Below are 20,283 nucleotides of genomic sequence, written 5' to 3' on the forward strand. Positions count from 1 at the left end.
TTCACAATGTCCAACACTTCCTAAATTAACTTCAGCTTGGACAGATTGTATCATTTTGAGAGGAACTAATTTGAGAAAAAAAAAATAAAGCTTTTTTTCAAACCAAGTATTCAAACATCTGCAGACAGTTAGAAACAACTTAGCAGTACCTATTTGGGGAGCTCTAGCACAGCAAGAAGAATGAACAACTTCTTTTCTCCAGGTACACCTCCTGGCTACCTGGAACCACATCTCTGAGTAAGAGTAGAAAAAATTTACCTAATCTTTGGTTGTATATAAGATGATTCTATGTTTGCCAATACACATACCATGATAGCAGGGACACAGGTCTCTTCCATTATAAGGAGAATTATTGATTTTTCCCTGTTTTATTTCACTTTCTTCCAACTTCATCAAACAAAGTAAGCTATTATCCAACCAAGACAGCTGCTGCTCAGAGCAGTGAGTGGATAAAAAGTGTCTAATTTGGTATTAAGTATTCAGGATGATAACAAGCACTGTACTCCCAGCACTCTTGCAAAGGAAAAAAAATCAACAATCCATGTTGTGGGAGAAAATGCTCCTACTCACCAGCTGCCAAAATGGAACCCAGAGCAAGAACTCATATTCTTCAAAGCAAAAATGGATGAAAAGCAACAGTGCAACTATTGCTAAGCTCTTCTTATCTTCATGAGATTGGAAAAGACAATAGCCTTTTTTTATCTATGTGTAGGTATATATACACACAAATATTATAGCTCCCTTACTCTTCCACACAAGTCTTTGCATCCCTTCTAATCTAACCTTTTGCTCCCTGTCTCCTTCCCAAGATTTTCTTCCTTTTATTCTCCTATTTCAAATATAGAGGCAAGTTCTCTATAGAGCAAGCAGAACACATCACAATGAAAGTACACATAGCAAAGCCTCCACAAGCATCAACAAGGACTTTCCCCCAGAATCAGCCATATGGAGACAGGTAGCTCTAAGCAAAGCACTGACATGTTACACCAGAATCCAGAGCTCTCTCTTTGAATCATACACCCTCAGATTTTACTTACCATTGTTAAAGTGTAAAAATACACCTTTACAGAGGAAACCACATTTAATGGGACATCATAACCACTGAGACAGATTTCTTATAAAATAGCATTGTTGCCTGCATAGGAGGTTTTGAAATATCTGTAACAATAAAGTGTTAAGAAGACCATGCATTAGGTAGCACTCTGCTCCCTTCCCCTCAGCAAAAACACCCTACTTAATAGTTTGCATTTCTCAACCATTAATTCACTTATTATTTCTGGTTACTCATTGGGCAATTAAAAAGCAGAGCAGTAGAAACCCACACCATGACATCAAGAGAAAAAGACTTAAAAAGAAATATCACATATATGCAGTAGAGAAAGTTTTCAATACAGTTCAAAAAAAAAAATACAGACCCAAACATCTCTGGGTTTCCACCCCCTGCTTTCCCCACTGCTTTGGTGAAGCACTCAGGAGGCCCTTGAAACCAATCAAAGCTTTTAAGCAGCCACCCAATGCCTTTTCTCTAAGCACTCTCAGAGGCATTTGCACCAGCCCAGAAAATTAACTCTGGATCTACCATGCTATTAAGAAATGTGGCACCAACTTTTGTCAAAACCTTCTAGTCTATTAAAAAGTTTCCCATTTCCCACAGAGCAGAAGGCCATGCAAGACTGACAGTTTCACTCTCCATGGTCAGTTTTGGAAGGACAGTTTTACGTTTCACAGGCTGTGACATTAGCCTGTGTTTTTTCTTACAATGTTGCTGAGCAGAGAAAAAAATAACTCGATAAAATGGATACACTGTTTTCCAAACACAAAGGAATTGTCCAACTATTGCCTTAAAGTTTAACATGTTCAAAGAATCTAAATCACCTTCCAGCACATATAAAGGAGGTTCCTACCTATTTCACGAAGAATAAATCAAAGATTTATGTTTTCTTCTGAAATACAGAGATTGGGTTATTCTGATTCATTCTTGGAGTGGTCTTCACACTAGTAATGAGACAATGATGAACTGAATGTCCATGTCTCTGTCATTATGCCTCATAAGAAACTCCAAAACTCTATTTTCCAAAAGAGAATATCAGCTGAGGAATGCATGGTGAGAAGAATGGTTACAGAGCTTGCAAGAGGTCCACAAAGTGTGTAGAAAAGCAAATCTGAATGCTTAGTTTTATTTCTGCAGGACTTGTATATGTACTGATCAACACATCTAAACTGAAAACTTTTAACAGTAGTATATGCTGAGTGAAGTCCTAGCATAGCATCACACAACTACTCCTCCTACCAGGACTTCTAAAGCTGTTACAGCCATCCTCATACCCACTGCAATGGGGTAAATCTCCTCCATCAGGAATTATCTTCCATCAGGAATAACCATATCTACATTTTTCCATGGAATTCAAAAGCTCTTCAACCTGCTCAACATACAAAGCACTGAAAGAATCTACATCTGAGGAGGTAGTAAAGACATTCTCCTTTAACACTAACTCAATTCAGAATATGTAGAAAAACTAAGGGCAATGTTTAAATAACAACTCACCCCAAAACCTCATATTGCAAAGTATTTCCAAAATCTTACACGACAGGGATGGTTATATTGCAAAATGGCTCCATAATGTTCTTTTGAAAATGTGCTCTATATCTTTAAGCATTGCAAATAGTGAACTTGGAGCTTAGACTGCCAGAGAAAATTAGCCTCCTAAGGATGTAGGTGGGCATTTCCTTGAGACTGATGAAGCCACTCAAGCATGTTAGGTGCATGATTCCACTGGGAGCAGATTCCCAAACTATTTATGAAAATTACATAAGGTGCCTATCTGCACCATTTCATATTTTAGAAACACCTCTGTGATTTTAGCCTTGGATACAGTACAGGAGGGGGAAAAAAATCACAACAAAGTCAATTAAAGTGAGGCTTCCACATGGTGTTTTAGTTTTCTTTCTTTTCACATAGAAGAGGAAGATACAATGCTTTACCTTCCTCAAATGAATGTATTCTAGAAGGGCAAAGCATTGTATCTTACACTTTTATTGGAGTGGATCACAGAATACTCTCCAACAATAATTAATGAACATCGCCTCACTGCTCTTCTTTAATCTAGATAAGCATCAGCAATATTTTACACAGCAGGGAATAGGGGAACATAGGTGTTAAGTGACTTGCCCAAGGTCACACAGCAAGGCTGTACCAGAGTTAGGAATTAAATCAGTTTTCTCTTGCAAGACACCCATCCACAACTTTTAAAAATACTGCTGAAGTAATACTGCTCCTTTTAAATTACAAAGCCCTGGAAGTGCTTATGTCCAGTATTTAATATCTTTAAAATCATTCTGAAGAGAAGACTCTCCATTTAAATGTCATGCTGTCTTGAAATGAGTGCACAGCTGAAAAGAGGATCAGCTCAATAGATGTCCAACAGTGCTATACTATCCCTTTCTTGCATCTAAGCAAGAGCATTTGCCCTGGCCCAGAAGCCACGTATGGAAAGAAGGGTAGGACAGAGGAAAATGAGTGTGATAAAATATATCATACGACCCAGTAATCCTTCAACAAAATAAGAACTCTGGACTGTGCTAATTTTCTATCACATCATCCTGCTAGTGAGAGTCTTTCTGAAATGTGATATTAATGGCCACAGAGCAGTGAAGGGTCACTGGAAGTTACAAGCAAATGGTAGATTCAGAGGCTTCATTCTTGTGTGTGTTTCATGGAAATGGGAGAAAAATCTACACCAAAAATAGCATAAGCCAACACCTATCTGTTATTTCTTCCCTCCTAGACAGCTTCATGATCTATATTGTTAATATAATGACATAGCTTGTTCCATTCCTCAATTGCCTGTCACCTGAACTTGGCAGACTTCAGAAGACTAAAAACAGAGAAGAGGCAGCCAGTAATTATCAGAACCAAACCCACCATCTTACTAGTGGGAGAAGAAGAAAACACAAATTATGAAATATCTCTTTATCTATGTAATTAAAGAGCTAAAGGCAAATGATAATATGTTTCTGTTATTATGTCACATCAAAAGTTACCCTAACTACCACTTTTAATCAATATTTTTCAAACCACAATAAGGAATGTGTACTCCTTATGATCTTCCTCACACTCATTGTTAGCTGCACTGTCCCCTGTCACCTGAACAGTGCAAAGAGTTTGCAGTGCAAATGGGATTAAAGCATTTTATTCTATAAAGAGAGGGTTTGTTTTATCTGCTTCCCAGTTACCAGGTAGCTTCTGATATCCAGGTTTATCCTTATCAGTTTCATGATCCCTTTCCACTGTTCCTTCACAAATAACAAGACTAATTAAGTGTCACTTTGAAAATTCATAATCTGCTAGAGAGAGAAATGTTTCCAAAGACCATGGAATTATTTAGTTTTCCACATTAGAAAGTTGACAATTTCTGACAAGAGGGCTGAGTTTTCAGCTCATTTGAGCTAGTATAGATGGAACCAGACTGTAGCTGTTGGCATAATTTACCATTGTTTACCACAAGCTAAAACTTTATTCACAAGAATAGTTCTTCATAAATAACAAGTAGAGATGCCAAAAAATTAGATTTAAGGCCCTATTGCCTGTAACTGAGCCTTTTATGAATAAGGATTACTAGCAAGAGCAGAAGGTGCCCAAGGAGACCACTAAATCAAAACATAGACTCAGAACCCCAAAGGAATATATTATAATGAGAAGAACAGCAGAAAAGTAAACAGGGCAGGCATTTGGAGCTGGAGAAGTGTGGTAACAGAGAGTAAACTGCACCTCCTGCATTCTCAGCTGTCCACAAGGAATCAGCTTTAGCTGTTGCTCAGGAGAAAGTCAGATTCTTGCTCTATTGGGACTATTCCATCCTCTCTTGCCTTGTTCCCTGCAGAAGTCCTCTAGACATAAGCTATTTCCTCACATGTATATTACAAGCAGGTGAAAGTGTGGGTGCAAGCAGCTACTTTGAGCATCTTTCTGATGGCAGAGATCTTCTCTTCATCAGGAGAATACCCCAGGCAGGCTTCCTAGATCATTTTAAACAGGCTTTGTGCTGTGTGATTGCCACTTACATGACATAAATCTAAATGCAGTGTTGTGTTATGAAAAGATGTGAATAATCAAAATCGAATGCTAAAAAGCCTTATAGGTACAGAAGCCAATAAAAATTAAGCCTGTCAAATCAAAGAGGTTCACAGATGTTACATTAGTCTATGTGACATGGCAAAACTCACAGAAAGTAAGTCTTGAAGATGTTGGAAATGTAGTCTCTCAAAATATATTCTTTGCCAAGTGGTAAGGGGGTTAGAATAAGAAAAAATGAGGTTAGGATAGTTGCATTTGAATCCTTCATAGTTTTGTTGAAACTAAAAATCTACAAACTGACTTTGTAGCTGGATTACCCGGCCAGGTACTGAAATCAAGATGCAATGATCACCAAATGCTTTTTACAGATTTTTTACTCATTACCAAGCTCCCCTGAATCTGAGCATCCCTAGTAAAAAAACTACAGGAAAGTGAAGTGTGAGAGAGGACTATGTAGAGCAAGTGGCATGCTGCTCATCTGTCATCCTGGCTGGTACTATGTCACTTCCATTCTCTAAGCACCACATTTTAGTGACAAAACAGACATACTTCACAATGAGAATAGTCTTCCCATAGCAAAACCGGAAAACTTCTAAAAGAAGTCATGGCTCTTGCTCTATTTGCATGTCTGGGTTTTCTCCTGATGAAAACAAGACAATGCAGTGGAATGCAAGTAAGAATGTGGAAGTATACCTGGACCTTCAAGTTATGAGATAATCTCAGGTTCTTCAGTTTAGCTACAGCCAATGATAAAGTATCACAGGCCACAAGCATTAAATGAATGCATATATAACTTGTCTGATAAAATATTTAATATGACTGTACTACAAACCCTAATTAGGTGTGGAGAGTTTAAAATGAACCATCCAGATTGTATAGTGACAATTAAGCAGCTGTGACTGGGAACAAAGGGAAAATAGTCTGTGCTAAGGAAAAAACAGCTATGACATTTACATAATTTACATACATTCTGATTAGTTGTAAATCAGGATTGGGAACTAGCAAAGCTATTAGCTCTTGATAGGATCATTGGGCATTTGTCTTTATATCCAGTGCTTCATGTCAGAGTGGAACCATTTACCCATTCTGCACAAAGAATGTTTCTCACCTCTCATCAACTGTCCAATGTTTGATTTAAAGGAGGAATTTTACCTCAATTTGATTTGCAAAATACAATTGGCAAGATCAAGAAAGACACTTTATTTTTTCTTATTCCTATGGACAATTTCAGCCTTCAAATACAGTATCATATTCCTTTTATCAATTCATAATTCAAATAAGGTGTCCTTTCTTCTCTATAGGCTTACACTGCAACAATACACATTAGTTAGAAATGTCAATGTATGTTTTATTACAAAAGTCAAACTAGGCTTTATCCATAATTTTTTAAATCTCATTAAAGGTTCTTTCATTTTGGAGATAGGATAAAGCAGCACTTTAAACTTTATAAATCTATTTCCTCTAGTACAGGGAATCTATTGCCATCTGTAGTTACAGTATATGACAAAGGAATGCCTTGGGGGCAAGTCTGTTCAAATGCAGATAAGGTGGCCTGCAATGAATCACTGTCCTCTGGAAGTGACTAGCTTGTTAATAAAAGGTCAGAGATCAGAGCATCACTATTTCTCCAACAGAAAGAGAAGCAGCCGCTGGATTTTCTTTATCACTTCTTTTTACTATTTTTTTCCTCGTCACTGAAGTACTCTCAAGCATCTGTTCTTGTTCCTGCTGTCTCTGTTTTGCAGATGAGCACTGCCTTTTGAGACAGCACAATTGCACCATGTATTACTAACTAGGTAGGACTACTGCAGAATTGAACTGTACAGATTTCAGACATCTTTGGAGGATGTGATTAAATTTCACTTTTGTGGTTAGGAACACACATTTCTCAGTAACTCAAACCCTCCTTTTTTAAAATTAGGCTAATACCTAAAGGTGTGCCTTGGAGAACATTTCTAATCAGGACTTATCCTCTACGCCTGTCAATGATCATAGAATCATAGAATGGTAGGGGTTGGAAGGGACCTTTAGATACCACCTAGTCCAACCCCATGATGGCAAGTTTATTTCTTTTGACTAATTCCACTGAATTTTCTGAATGAAAATATAATAATGAAAGTTTCTCTACATAATTTTCCAATTTAAATATAAGAAAAAACTATTTCACTGTGAGGTGAGGGAGCCCTGGCACAGGCTGCCCAGAGGGGTTGTGGAGGCTCCTTCCTTGGAGGTCTTCAAGACCCACCTGGACATGCTCCTATGTGACCTGATCTAGGTGACCCTGCTTCTGCAGGGGAGTTGGACTAGATGATCTCTAGAGGTCCCTTCCAATGCCTACCATTCTATGATTCTATGATAATGTACCTAGTGAAGTTTGAAATTAAAGACTCTATAGCAGCCATTCATATATTTAGACTGAACATAGTAAGGCTATAAGACTTCTAGCTAGCCAGGAAATCTTTCACAACATAGCATATCATTGATATAACCTGGTTTAAATTTATCAAATACACTCTATAGATTCTACTCCCACAACAGAACAATCCAAAACAAATAAGCCATCAAGTCACAGAGATATTCCTCATTATTGCATTTTTCAGCAATTTCTTTTTTTCAAGTGATCCAAAAGCAGAAGAGCTGCAGAAGGCAACCAGATAAACACAAAACCTTCCATGAGAAACCTTATTGACTGACAGATGGGAGAGAAGGGGAGGTACAGCAGAGCTGGGAATCCAAATGAAGCAGCTGGTCATTGCTTAATGGATTTTATCAGTAGTGGAGGATTAGATTTCATTAACCTCTCCAGATATAGTAGGTACAATTCACTTGAGCAGAGCAGTACATTTTATACTGTAGCAGACTTACAAGATTGTTAAAGTGTTGTGTGGGTCTTGTCCTGATATGAATTTCAGTGAAGAAAGGGAAATAATAAAGGAGAACTTTGAAAGGCAGTTTCTCTCACCTGCTTTTCAATTTCCTTGTTAGAAACTTATATTACATCCCCAGCTACTCTGACCTCACCCTACCCCTAGAAAAATCTTATGATTTTAAAAGCATCTTTCTATGTTAGCCATCTATTTATTATGTAAGTAGAGAATATACTCCACACAGTATTTTATGCTTCTAATACCTAAGAGTTGCTGCCACAGAAGGACAGCCTAGGGAGAAATTGTGGAGAAAATCCCTCATTAAAGTATCCTTTGGTCTCAGAACAATTGTTGGATGAATTAATTGGAATGGTAGCCATAGACCCTTTGAAAGACAAAAAGGGTTAACACTCTTTTGAGACTGTTTCTTCTTCCATTGCTCAGTTTTCCCTAGCATCTTGGGACACTCCTCTGAATTGTTCTATATTATGTAAGATATCACAGTTTGAGTCTATTTGGCAGTCATAGTTGAAGAAATTTGGTGCAATATTTTAACAGTATAATTTTGCAGCATTTTCATCACCTTCATGTATATGACCACACCTGTATGCAGGATACAAATGTATATTGAAGCCCAATGAAGTTCTCCTACACATACAATATTGACTCTGCAATAGGCACATTTTCCAGAGAGGGAGATATCCCTGCCACTTTTCTAGTTAAAATTTTACAATGCATTTGGAATTCAGAGGAACATGCAATCTACTCTACACTGAACTCAATTCTCATTTATACAATGCTCCATTTATACCAGTCTGTCAGCTTAAAGGACCTTTGGAGTTGGAGTAATTATGGTTATGCACACTTCATGGCCCCATTATTCTGACAAAGTGGAGTAAGGAAGTTCCGATGCAGAAGAAAATCAGGTCTACTTATTTTTTAATACAGTGACTTTAATATGGTTGTGTTTTATCTTCAATTCTGTCTATATATCTGAGTCCTCTCCTGTGCTTTTGTGTGTTCTTTCTATTGCTTGATACTATACTCGGTCTTCTTGGAGTATTGCATCTTCAATAAAATATGAGAACGTTAGGGTGAAGAGTAAACTCTTAATTCAAGTCACATACTGAGTGACAGGGGAATGAAAGCCTATGTGTTTTGAACTTATGCCATTTTCATCCTTTCAGATGTGCTTCTGGTTCTGCTCTGACTATAGGTCTGTTATCAACAACTCCATACTCATTGCATGGTAGAGACATTCTTAACTCACTCCTGTGACTCCTCATACTTTTGAACTGATTCAGTTTTGCTCTCTAGCAGTACTCTTTTTGTTCTTGACAGTTTTGTTAACAAGTAAACTAAAGAAAGTTCATTTCTCTCTTTTAACAATATTTTTTTTTTGCATAAAGGAGCTTCAGGAATTATCCTTGTATTTGATGGGAAATATTTTGCATTCTTTCAACCATATTTCATTTTAGAAAGTTCCCTAGAAGTATAACACAAAACGTAGGTATGATGGGACAGGCTACAGGTAATTATAACAAGGGATTTAGGTAACAAGGGATAGGTTGTAGGTAACTATCACATAGAGCTCTATGGGAGCTCTAAGGGATTCCCAGAAAGGTTCTACATTAGTGAATCCTGAAAAAACAGAAAGGTAAAGATAGCAATAAGGAATTAAACTCTTTTGTATCTTCTGTAGCACCATAAAAAGCCATATCTAGGTTATGCATCTTTAAGGAAAAGGGAAAAGTCATGCAGCAATGAGACACAATGGAAAGAAGGGGACAGAAGGGTAAACGAAGAAATGAAAAGTCACTCAATTAGCCTTCTTCACTGTCATAAGAAAAACTCATTAGTTGCAATCATTTTCACAGTGCCTTTCCAGGATTCTTACCTTTCCTCACCACAGAATCTCCTTTTCTATGTCGCTATGTCTAATGTGGCTCTTCAGTCTATTCAGTGGAAGCCCACTATGATGAGACACATTCCTGACTCTGACAAAAGTGTGGAGGGGGCTTGGAAGTGGTCTCACTGCCAAGTCTTTCATTTGCATCATCTCTGTGTCATGTCTAGTTCTTGGTGAACATCAGCTCAGTGCTGTGTAAGTACTATATCTCATCATTTATGAAATATTAGGACAGTCTTGGTAATGCTGTGAGCAGAAAGAGATAGTTTTTGGAAGAACTGTGCTGATGAAAGGAACCTGACTGCTGTGAATTCAAAGGTGAGGAAGGGCTGTATTTGACAAATCTGACAAAGTTGGCAGCATAAGTTCTTTAAAAAAAAATAAATAAAAACATGTGAGAAAAAAGCATGATGGAGAGAAAGGATGATGAGGAAGACAAGAGAAGCAGGCGTTTTGACCAGCCTTCATTTGTGGCAGTCTATGTCTCCATGCAGACTTTAAAGTTTCAGGGGGCTGACTGCTACTGAGCCAGACCTTCTGCATGACATTCCCCAAAAGCTTATGTAATGACAAGAAGTCTAACTCCTGACATAAACCAGAGGTTAGTTTAAAGGTAAGCATCTCCAGGAGGGAGTAAATTTCTCCTAATTGTGGACCAGCCCAGATGGTGGTAGTGGTCATAGACAGATGATTCATAAATTGAAGTGTGTCTTATTATCACACCCCTCAGTGTATGCCAGTTTACATCACACACTCTCCTGGAGGTTCTTACTTAAAGCCCACATGAACACATCTCATTTCTATTTTTGCAGGAAAAATCCATGAAAAAGAGCTAATGCTGCCAGAAGACAGAACATAACACCAACCATTTGTCAGGGAAATACAGGTGAAAGCAATGGGATTTGCAATTTCAGCAGTGGAAGCCATATTTCTTAAAATAGTGTCAAATGATAGTGAGACTCAACTATCCTAGACTTTGTATATCAGAGCCTATCACCCAGAGAGACTTTGATACAGGCAGAAGAAATAAAGCATAGGTGACAGCACTGCCTCAAACAATCAGGGCAAAAATGCCATGGTAGCAAAAGTTAAGTTAGTTCTGCAAAGCTGGGGTGTTTCAGAGTTTCTTTCCTTCCTATTTGCCATTGCTTTCTCAAGAAGAACAAGACCCTGTACTAGAAGCCTATTAGTAGCAACTGTGATTTAAATATCTGTAGGAAACAGGATTCACATTCAAAAATGAGAGGCATGAATTCTACAAGGGATATTCATAGACACATTTTTGTGATGCAAATATAATGTGTATGAAAGCTTTGGTCCTTGCAGCATCTAAGGGCTCCTATCTGACAATTCTGCTAAAGAACAATGTAATTAATTATCATGCTAGAAAATACTGTAGTGGTGCTCCCTTTCTGCAGCTTCTGTATGCAGGCAGTTCCACACCAGTTGTTCCACTTATCCCTGTGCAATATTTGACCTTTTTGAAAGTGGTCTCCCAAATATAAATTAATATTTCAGATTAAAACCTGAACATAAATGTATTGTTGAAAGGCCACTGTTTAGAAGAGATTTTAGGGTAAAATAGAGTATTAAGGTTAACCTCATACTGTATGAAGAGATAAGAATGTTTCCTGTGTCCCAGTTCACTACAGGCTCTCTTTTCCAAAGCTTCCTACCTGCATTCTGGCAACAAATTTCCTCCATACATAGTAGATGTTTTATAAGATGCAGCTGTCCACACGACTAGAGTTAAGAGGGCACAATACATTCAGAGGGAGATTTTTGATAACACACACATATATATATGTGTGTTCCATTTTATGAGTAATCAATTGGAAGATCTGGGCTTATGGAACATCATGACATGACGTATACTACATGACATCTTTTAATACTACACCATCCCTGAAAGCATGTCTATGAGGTAATCTGGTGAGGAATGGCAATAAAAGAAAACAGAAAGAAAGAAGAAAAATTCCATTCAGATTTATCTCCATTAATGTGAATATAACTCCTACACATAGTATATATGTTTTACAACTCTAGATAAACAGTAAAAAATACCCTTTTTTTTTCCATGAGTGTTTTGTATGTGTAAGGCTGCATTTGTATATGCAAAAGAATAAACAACCCACTCTGCTATAACAATATTACACCACCTAGTGCAAGGCAGGAAGATGGTACATTTGATTTAGATTTGTAATTCTGAAAATCTGAGGTTTGATGAAAAGTGAAAAAAAATAGGTATGAGCTTTAGTAGTCTCAGTGAGCCAGCTCCATTACCCAGTAAGATTTAAGTGCCTCAATGTCTGTATAGATCTGGTTTGGGGTGTGTCATGAACATTGTTCTCACACCTAAGCTGTTTCTCAGCACGGAAAAGTCAATAACAATGGCCTTGATTGCAGACATTTCAACAGGAGTTTGATGTCCTAGTCATTCCCTCTTAGGCCAATAGGAATTTGTAAGGAATTATCCTGTTAGTTCTAGAATTTCATATTCCACTTACAAGATTTGTCATCTTGAACATTTCCTGAGCATCAAGGCTCTGGTGCTTTCTGTGCTATGCTTTCACAGACTTCTATCAGTGAGGAGAAGAGAGGACTCAATTCAAAGGATTTGCTACTTGTCTCAACTCTTTAAAACAATTTCAGTAATAAAAATATTACCAATTCTCTTTCAGAAGGCCTTTACAGTTTGCTGAACCACACCATTCATGACCCATTTAATACAGACAAAAGAAATACAGGAGTGCTGAACAGCAACCATCATACTGAAAAATGTTTCTATTGCAGTTACTAAATCCTCCATTACCGTTTTTTCCCCCCCAAACAGACTAACTATAGCAATGTAGCACATTAAATGCATGGCTGGAATAGCAACAAGTTACCTCTTTGCCTTGTTCTTCCAGTTATCTCCTTCTTTACCAATTCTTGTCACTACAGCTTGGTTCAATTGTTACAGAGCTTTCCCTGTAATACTGTGACTTCAAAGTAATTCCGACTACATCCATAAATTACCAACCACTGCACATGCTCCTGGATCTCTAGGGGAAACTAACCAGCCAGTTTACATAACAATGTTTTGCACACAGGAAAATGACTGAAACAAATAGATGCAACTTGAACATGTTGGTCAATTCTTTTTTGGTTTATGTGTCTGAACTGTTCAGCTTAGACAGGACAGCAGTTGCAGGCAGAATTTTCAAGGAGAACTCTCTGCTAGACATCTTAAAGGTATCCTTCCTAGCATCAATGTTTATATTGATAGAGAGACTTGTCTTGTCAAGGTTCTAAACTAGATGATTTCTGTATAATACGCAAGTAACATGGAATATATTCTTAATGGTATTTAATCCAGCAATACTGCCATATATATACACATTATGAAGATGCTTTCTTTGTGGTGGCAAGCAATGTTTCAGGAAGAGAGAAGGAAATCCACATGACAACAAGACTGTAATACCAAGGAATTCCTAATGAGTGTACAGTAAACAGAAGAAGCAGATGAGAAAAAACTGGGAAATGAATGCAAAGATAGATTTATTGCAGTGCTAACAGTCTGAATGAAATGTGGTGGAAAATGCAACAATTTGGGAAATAAATATTGAACTTCTCAGCTGCTCGGATAGATATGACTATTTATAAATTGGGGATGTATGTAATTCAAGTTAGCTAGCAGAAGATAAAACAAGACTTAGTAACCTCTACGAGCTAGCAAGCCACTCAGATACCTGAGGTCTTCTAACTTGATCTGCTAATACATAGACTGCTTTGACTTTGGATTTTACTTCATTTTACATTTTCCTGCTGACATTTCACATTTTCATAGTGAAGAGGCAAAGTATACAAAAGTGACACAATAAACATTCAAGAAACAGAGTTCATCATGTTTTCACTATATGAATATAGAAATTTTAATAAACTCATTTATAAATTATTGTCTGTAACTCCACTGTACAATGCATAAAGAAACCTAATTAACCACAGTGAGTCTAAAAGCACTTCTACTGTCAGCCAACAGAGCTGCACTATATGATGAAATTATTATGTGTGCTATTTGCTCTATACACAAATTAATTGACATTTTGGATGGCTGCTACCATGATCCTTCTACTGACTGCACTTGAAATAAAGTAAAACACATACCAAAAGGAATTCAATCTAATTGAATAATGTAATACTATCCTCAGTCCATTTCTCCCCAATCAAAGATGTAATAGGTTTTGTAATACTCATTATTAATTAGTTGCAATTTGTAGAACAGATTTTTAACAGTTGAGTTAGGCTACCCATCAGCCTGTAATTTTCAAATGATTTTTTCATTTACTGGGATTACAGATTTTGATATGTGATGAGGCTTCTTTCCAAATACCTAATGCATTTAATCAATTTTGTGCATATGCAGCTCTACTGAGAAATTATGATTTTGATTCTATTTAGTAGCAGGGCACTTAATATAAACATCTTTAAACCCAAATAAAAGCAAATTGTGGAACACAAAATAGCTTGTTCAAGAAGGAGTTAAAGTATTCATCAACAGGAGTACTTTGAAAACACAGGAAATTCTGATCCATCACTTAGCTGAAGGCTTATGTGACATTTACAACAAGTGTGTATATTTTGAGATAGTTGACAATGACATCTTTATGTTTTTGTTATCAAAGCTTCCATCTTACAATCCCCTTTGGTCTTGAGCATTGTTAAAAATGTGCCAGGGTTATTGCTGTTCATACCTTTCCTCTTCTAAGTGGTGCAATGATCAGAGAAGAGCAAAGTTTTATGATCCCTTCAAGGTATTTGAAAATGACACTAAATGACGTTTATAAAGATTTCTAAAAGTCAGAAGAGCCTTATTTTCTTTTTGAGGGCTTGTTTTCATCCTTTTGAATTGTGTAGTTGCCAATTCCTCCACTCTCTTTCTAAAAAATACAAAGCCTGAGTTTCACAGGTCCCACAAATCTGCTGGCAGCACTTGCATATAGCAAGCATGGACTTTTTTTGAGTAACAGTTTTTCTTAGGACTTAGATGGTATTTATCTATCTTCAGAGCTTACTGCCAACTACCAACCATTGTATTTTTGCATTCTCATGAGGAGTATCCCCATTTTATGGAGTAAAAGTGAGAGAGATGAAAACAATTCAGAACTAGGCATCAGTACAAGTAATTCATGCTGGAACTTGGAAGATTTAGAGGAAGGAGTTAGGAGAGGGCTATTTTCTTGTCAGTTGTTGCAAATAAACAGAAAAGTTCAGTTCACACTGCAGCTGAGGAAGTGCCATTCAGACTGCTGCTATTCCAATCTGTTGGCTAGAACCTGTATTTGCTCTATATGAAACACTGTGCCTCTGGAAGCCTCCTACAAAAAGCCCTGAGTGTATGGTCTGTTTTAAGCACATGAATAATTCTATTTGCTCAATTACTTTCATGATGAAAGTTATCCAGCTGCCAAAAGGCTGAATTGAGGCTTAATTCCAAAGGAAATGTGTTAAAAATCAAAGGGTGAGACTCCCATTCACTTTAATGAGAACAAGCTCAGGCCCATAACTGATGCTTTAAGGACATTTGCAACATGTGAGAAGTTGCAGAGAACAACATCTAATGCTAATATAGGCATATTAACCTCTTGTTTCAACATAATCACATTAACTGATTTTGCTTAAATAAAATAGTGGAGAAGTGAAGTATTTTCTTATCTGTTTAAAGAAAATCTTGATTACAAAATGCAAAGCTCTCTACAAGAGAAACACTACTTACTAAGTGTGTTTCTTCTCTCCTTCTTAATTGCAGAAAAATACAGCAATGTATTTCCCAGGAAATCAAAATAGTTCATGCATGAATACAGAAAAAATGAGGAACAGAAACAGACAACAGTTTTAACAAGATTGTGCCTCATTGTGCACATGTGTACAAACCTAAACAACATTACACACAAAAGAAGACAGGGAACAGGACTTTTTTCCTAGACATACATCATTTAGGTTCAGGCACAAAGCTTGGGAGGGAACAACTACCAAATGACCTGGTGGCAAAACTCAGAACAATGGGAAAAGTGCTCTGTGAGCAGATACCTGTTACATCCAAATGGGAACAAGAGTTTCCAGTGCAGTATCCTCTGAGAGCAACACAGCCTAAAAATTTACAGCATAGCTGCTTTGACTCACACATACAGAACCTTAATATGATATTGCAGTCATCACTACTTTATGTGGCATAAGTAATTATATTAAACAGGCACTAGGTGACAGCCAGCTGTCAAAATCTGCAATGGGGAACCAGTAGGATCCATATTAGAATAATTTTCAAGATGTGTGTTCTTTTAGATTGAGATGACAAAGAATCCTCAATATCAAAAAATATATGTATTGCTTTTGATCTTCTAATTAATTCAAACTTGCAAGAGAGAAGGATGGAAGCAGAAAAGCAGAAAGCAGTTCTATTCAGAAACAGAAAGGAGGTTCCCTTTCCTGCTTTGTAGCTACTGCAGGTGGCTTTAGAAATCAGCAGAAACACTGGGTGACATGCTGAGGTACATGGCAGTAACTTTGTCTGTCTTTTACAAAGCAAAGTTGCCTTGAATTTGGCAGAAATGGTCTTGCATGGATTCTGGAGCAAGGTCCAGTGTGCTAAGCAAGCACAAACTGTTGAGCTGTGTAGATAAACGGAAGGGGACACAGAAGAGTTATCAATACAGAACAAATACCCTTGTTTGCCAGGGTAACTGCTGCAGTACCAGCAGTTTGGCACAACTTCTAGCAGTTTATAGAGTCTCTGAATTGACTCAAAGCCAAAAGCTGGATGAAAAGAATGTCCCTTCTCATCATCTTGGACTTCACTGCGGACTGTTTTTACAAAAACAACTCCCCTCCAAATCCCGTTCTTTTATCTTTTTAATTATTTTTAACAGACTGGTTCACTAATATTCTCCCAGGCTGTGACAAATCACAATATTACAAGGATTAGAATCACTGCACCACCTGAAGTCAGTTTTATCTGGTGACTTTGACACTAGCAGAATACTTCCCACTCTATATGCCTACTCAGAAAAACCTAATTCTGTGGGCACAAAGCTGCCAAGATTCTTAGGGAACCTATTGAGGTTTATTGAGGAACTGCAAGATAGCATGATGTTTTAAACACTTTTGTGACTAATTTCTCACTTCCAGACAAAAAACCCTCAAATCACTGCAGTTTACATATGTCTTTTTGAATAAGAAGAATGTTATTTCACAAATATTTGATGTTTTAACACTGTCTGCTGGAGTTCAGATATGAAAGAGGGATTTGGATTGAAAATAAGTCTTTATAATAAAGAATAGACTGACTCACAGGAAAAACACATTGATTGACTTAATAGTTCACTGCCAGTCATTTTCCTTGTTCCTTTGTTGGGGGTGTTTTTAACTTCAAATAAATTGCATCATTATCTCTACCAGTAAAATGTAAATTCCATCTCAAAGACCATCAATACAAGAAAATAATTACCACAATGTCCATTGCACTGATGGATTCTTAGAACCTGTATTTCTACAGTGATATGTTACAGTTTTTATCAGTTTCCTTAGTGAGATCAGCACTATTTATGAGTTCTGGAGATTCTCAGAAAACATAGGAAAGCAACAGTAACAACATATGCAACAGGAGCACTAAAAATTAAATAGCAACACTATTGCCCAGTATTTATATTCTCAACAATTCATGTGTTGCAAGCAGCTTTCTGACATCAACTTGCTTCACCTCTGAACCAAGAAAGTACTTCAACATCTTTGTAATTTGAGTGGATCTACCTAGAAGCTTAAAATGACACACATGATTGAGGACTGAGATCAGGAATAAACAAATGGGAATTGTTATAAGCAGCAGGCTGCTGCAATGATGAAATCCCACCAACATTAAGCAGAGTCTTTGAGCCTCATTCTCATTGGTTGACTTGGACCACCAATGCACCATGCCCCACACATCAACAGAGCTGAGCAAGGGAGGACTGGAAGCTGACCAAGTCCTCTGTTACCTCATCACTTTCTGCTCAGTGGTCTTATACAGCCTCAAAGGAGCTGGGGCACTTGTGAGCTATTCTTACTCTTCAAGTGACAAAAGTCAATACTGTTAATCTTAGTGCAAATTATTAACCTGGTCTTACTGAAGTTCTTGCTTGAATATCTGGTTCTGGTAAACAGATTGGTAAAGTTGGACATTGTTAAACTGATGGTTTTGGATGATGTTCAAATACCCATTTGGATTCAGAGACCCTTGAGCTTTCTTCCACCTGAGTAAACTGCAGCATTGTCCCTTTCTTTGATTTTAGCATTGATTTTGGTTCATGCTTCCATCCTTGGTTGTTCCCAGGGCAACTCTGAAGCTGACTCACAAGTTCTTCCATCATCCCTGCCATGGGGCCGGCAGCCCCTGGGACAGGAGCAAACGAGTAAGAGCAGGAGCTGTTCCAGCTCTGCCAGCTTAATTGCTGGAAACATACCAGAAACTTCAGACAACTTCAATAGCAGGCCTTTGCTGATCTGACTGATTTTGACAGAAATGAGCTAGGGAGCACACAGGCAAGCTGCTGCACCAGATCAATGGGAACCTTCGGCAGCACAGTAGTGATGAATGGCAGCAACCTCTTCCATTGACACAGGGTAAGCCACAGTTCAACCCATTTTGCTCAGACTTTGACCAGTTCAAAACAATTTCTAAAACCGATCTTTTCTGATCCAAGTTAATTTTGAGTCAATGAGTCAAAATGTTGGCTCCTCTGAGAAGGTACATAACATAATTCTGCCTTACTGAAACAGAACATGTTATGTTGGTAGAAAAACCTTTAAGCATGTGAATTTTCTAAGTACTTTTTAAACTCTCTTCGCATAGCTAAACCAAAAAGTCATTCTCTGTAAATCTGGCCTGAAGAAACTAGGTGTGCAGCTTGTAATGAATATGTTAGGTACTCTTTACCTCTGACAGAAATCATAGCCACAGCTTCTAGATAGCAAAATCCTTACAATTTAAATATAAAACATGCTTCAGAGACCTATCTAAAACCACTTTGCAGTCATTTTTACCTCCAGGCACATGAGTAGTCCAACGACTTCAGGATAGTTTAAGGGCTGGCAAGATTAAGTTTAAGAAGTTTAGCCAGCTGTATAAATATGAATGGAACTCAAATAAATGCAGCATATAAAAAATCCCTTTGTTTTAGTGAGTTACAGAAGGAGTTTTGAATGGAAACTCATACAATAAAAAAATGATGCTGTAGTCAGCATTTCTGTGTGTTTTGAATGTACCAGCATCATACCTAAGAGTTAGGTTCTGGTTCTACCCCAAACACATCCTGCTACATTAAACCATTTCCCTTGGGTTCAAATATCCTGTGCCAAAGTCTACAGTGAAAGTACAACTCAAAACTCATTGAACTCTTCAGAAATATTCCAATTGATTTCAGGGGGCTTAGCAATAAGCCCATATTGATATCCATTCAGCTTTACTGAAGTAATTTTTCTTGTGGAGCTGCAGTAGCCAATATGGCCATAACAACTTCAAAAACCAGCTTTCAGACCACTGCCAGTCAAATAACATCACAGCAAGTAACAGCAGACTGAACCCATGATTACTTATCTAGATTATTTTAAAATGCATATTTCAGAGCTCACTGCTCTATTTTCAAACTTTCAGTTTGCCTTTGGTCCCTCATAGGTTTTTCAGTCTGAGTCACAACCTACTTATCTATCACAGGCCACATGGTTTTCACAAAGACAATAAATATACCATACTAAAAGAATGCACAACATGAATATATTTGGGAGTTTTGGCTATGTGCTAGCAGCCAACATCAACTTCTGAGTTTCTTTCCTGCCATTAAACTCATATCAAAGTTCCACTGACATCAACAGGAATTAAACATGAGCATGCTGCCTAGGATTTGGCATTGTCTCATCACCAATTCAATTCTTCACCGGCTTAATGGACCACACATCCTTTTGCAACAGGTCATCTCACCTGCTTGAGACATTTATTTTCCCACATGTAATGCCATAATAGTTTAGGAACAAGGATGTCTGTGTAAATACAAAATGTAAAATCTCTGTGTGAGTTCATTATGTTCTGGATAGGGATGTTATTGTAGGTAATTAGTTGGGAAAGCCCAAAAGAGTCTTTGCCATCAAATCCATGGAAAACATCCATCTGTTTGAGGAAAGGGGTTTAGTAAACATCAATGGAAACTTTTAGTAAGCATTTCCTGAAGTGTGCTTGAATACATCTAGACAGGTAGAGAATGATACTCATGCCTTGCATAATACCAGGGCAGGAGATGATAACTTTGCTTGTAAAAAGGCATAAAGAAGATAATTGCATATGCTATTTTGCATGACTATGAAAACACAGAACACTCAATAAACAAGGTCTCAGGTTCAATAAGAATTGTTTCTGCTGATGATCTGAG

Source organism: Colius striatus, chromosome 18 (assembly GCF_028858725.1).
Source record: "Colius striatus isolate bColStr4 chromosome 18, bColStr4.1.hap1, whole genome shotgun sequence".
Taxonomy (NCBI): domain Eukaryota; kingdom Metazoa; phylum Chordata; class Aves; order Coliiformes; family Coliidae; genus Colius; species Colius striatus.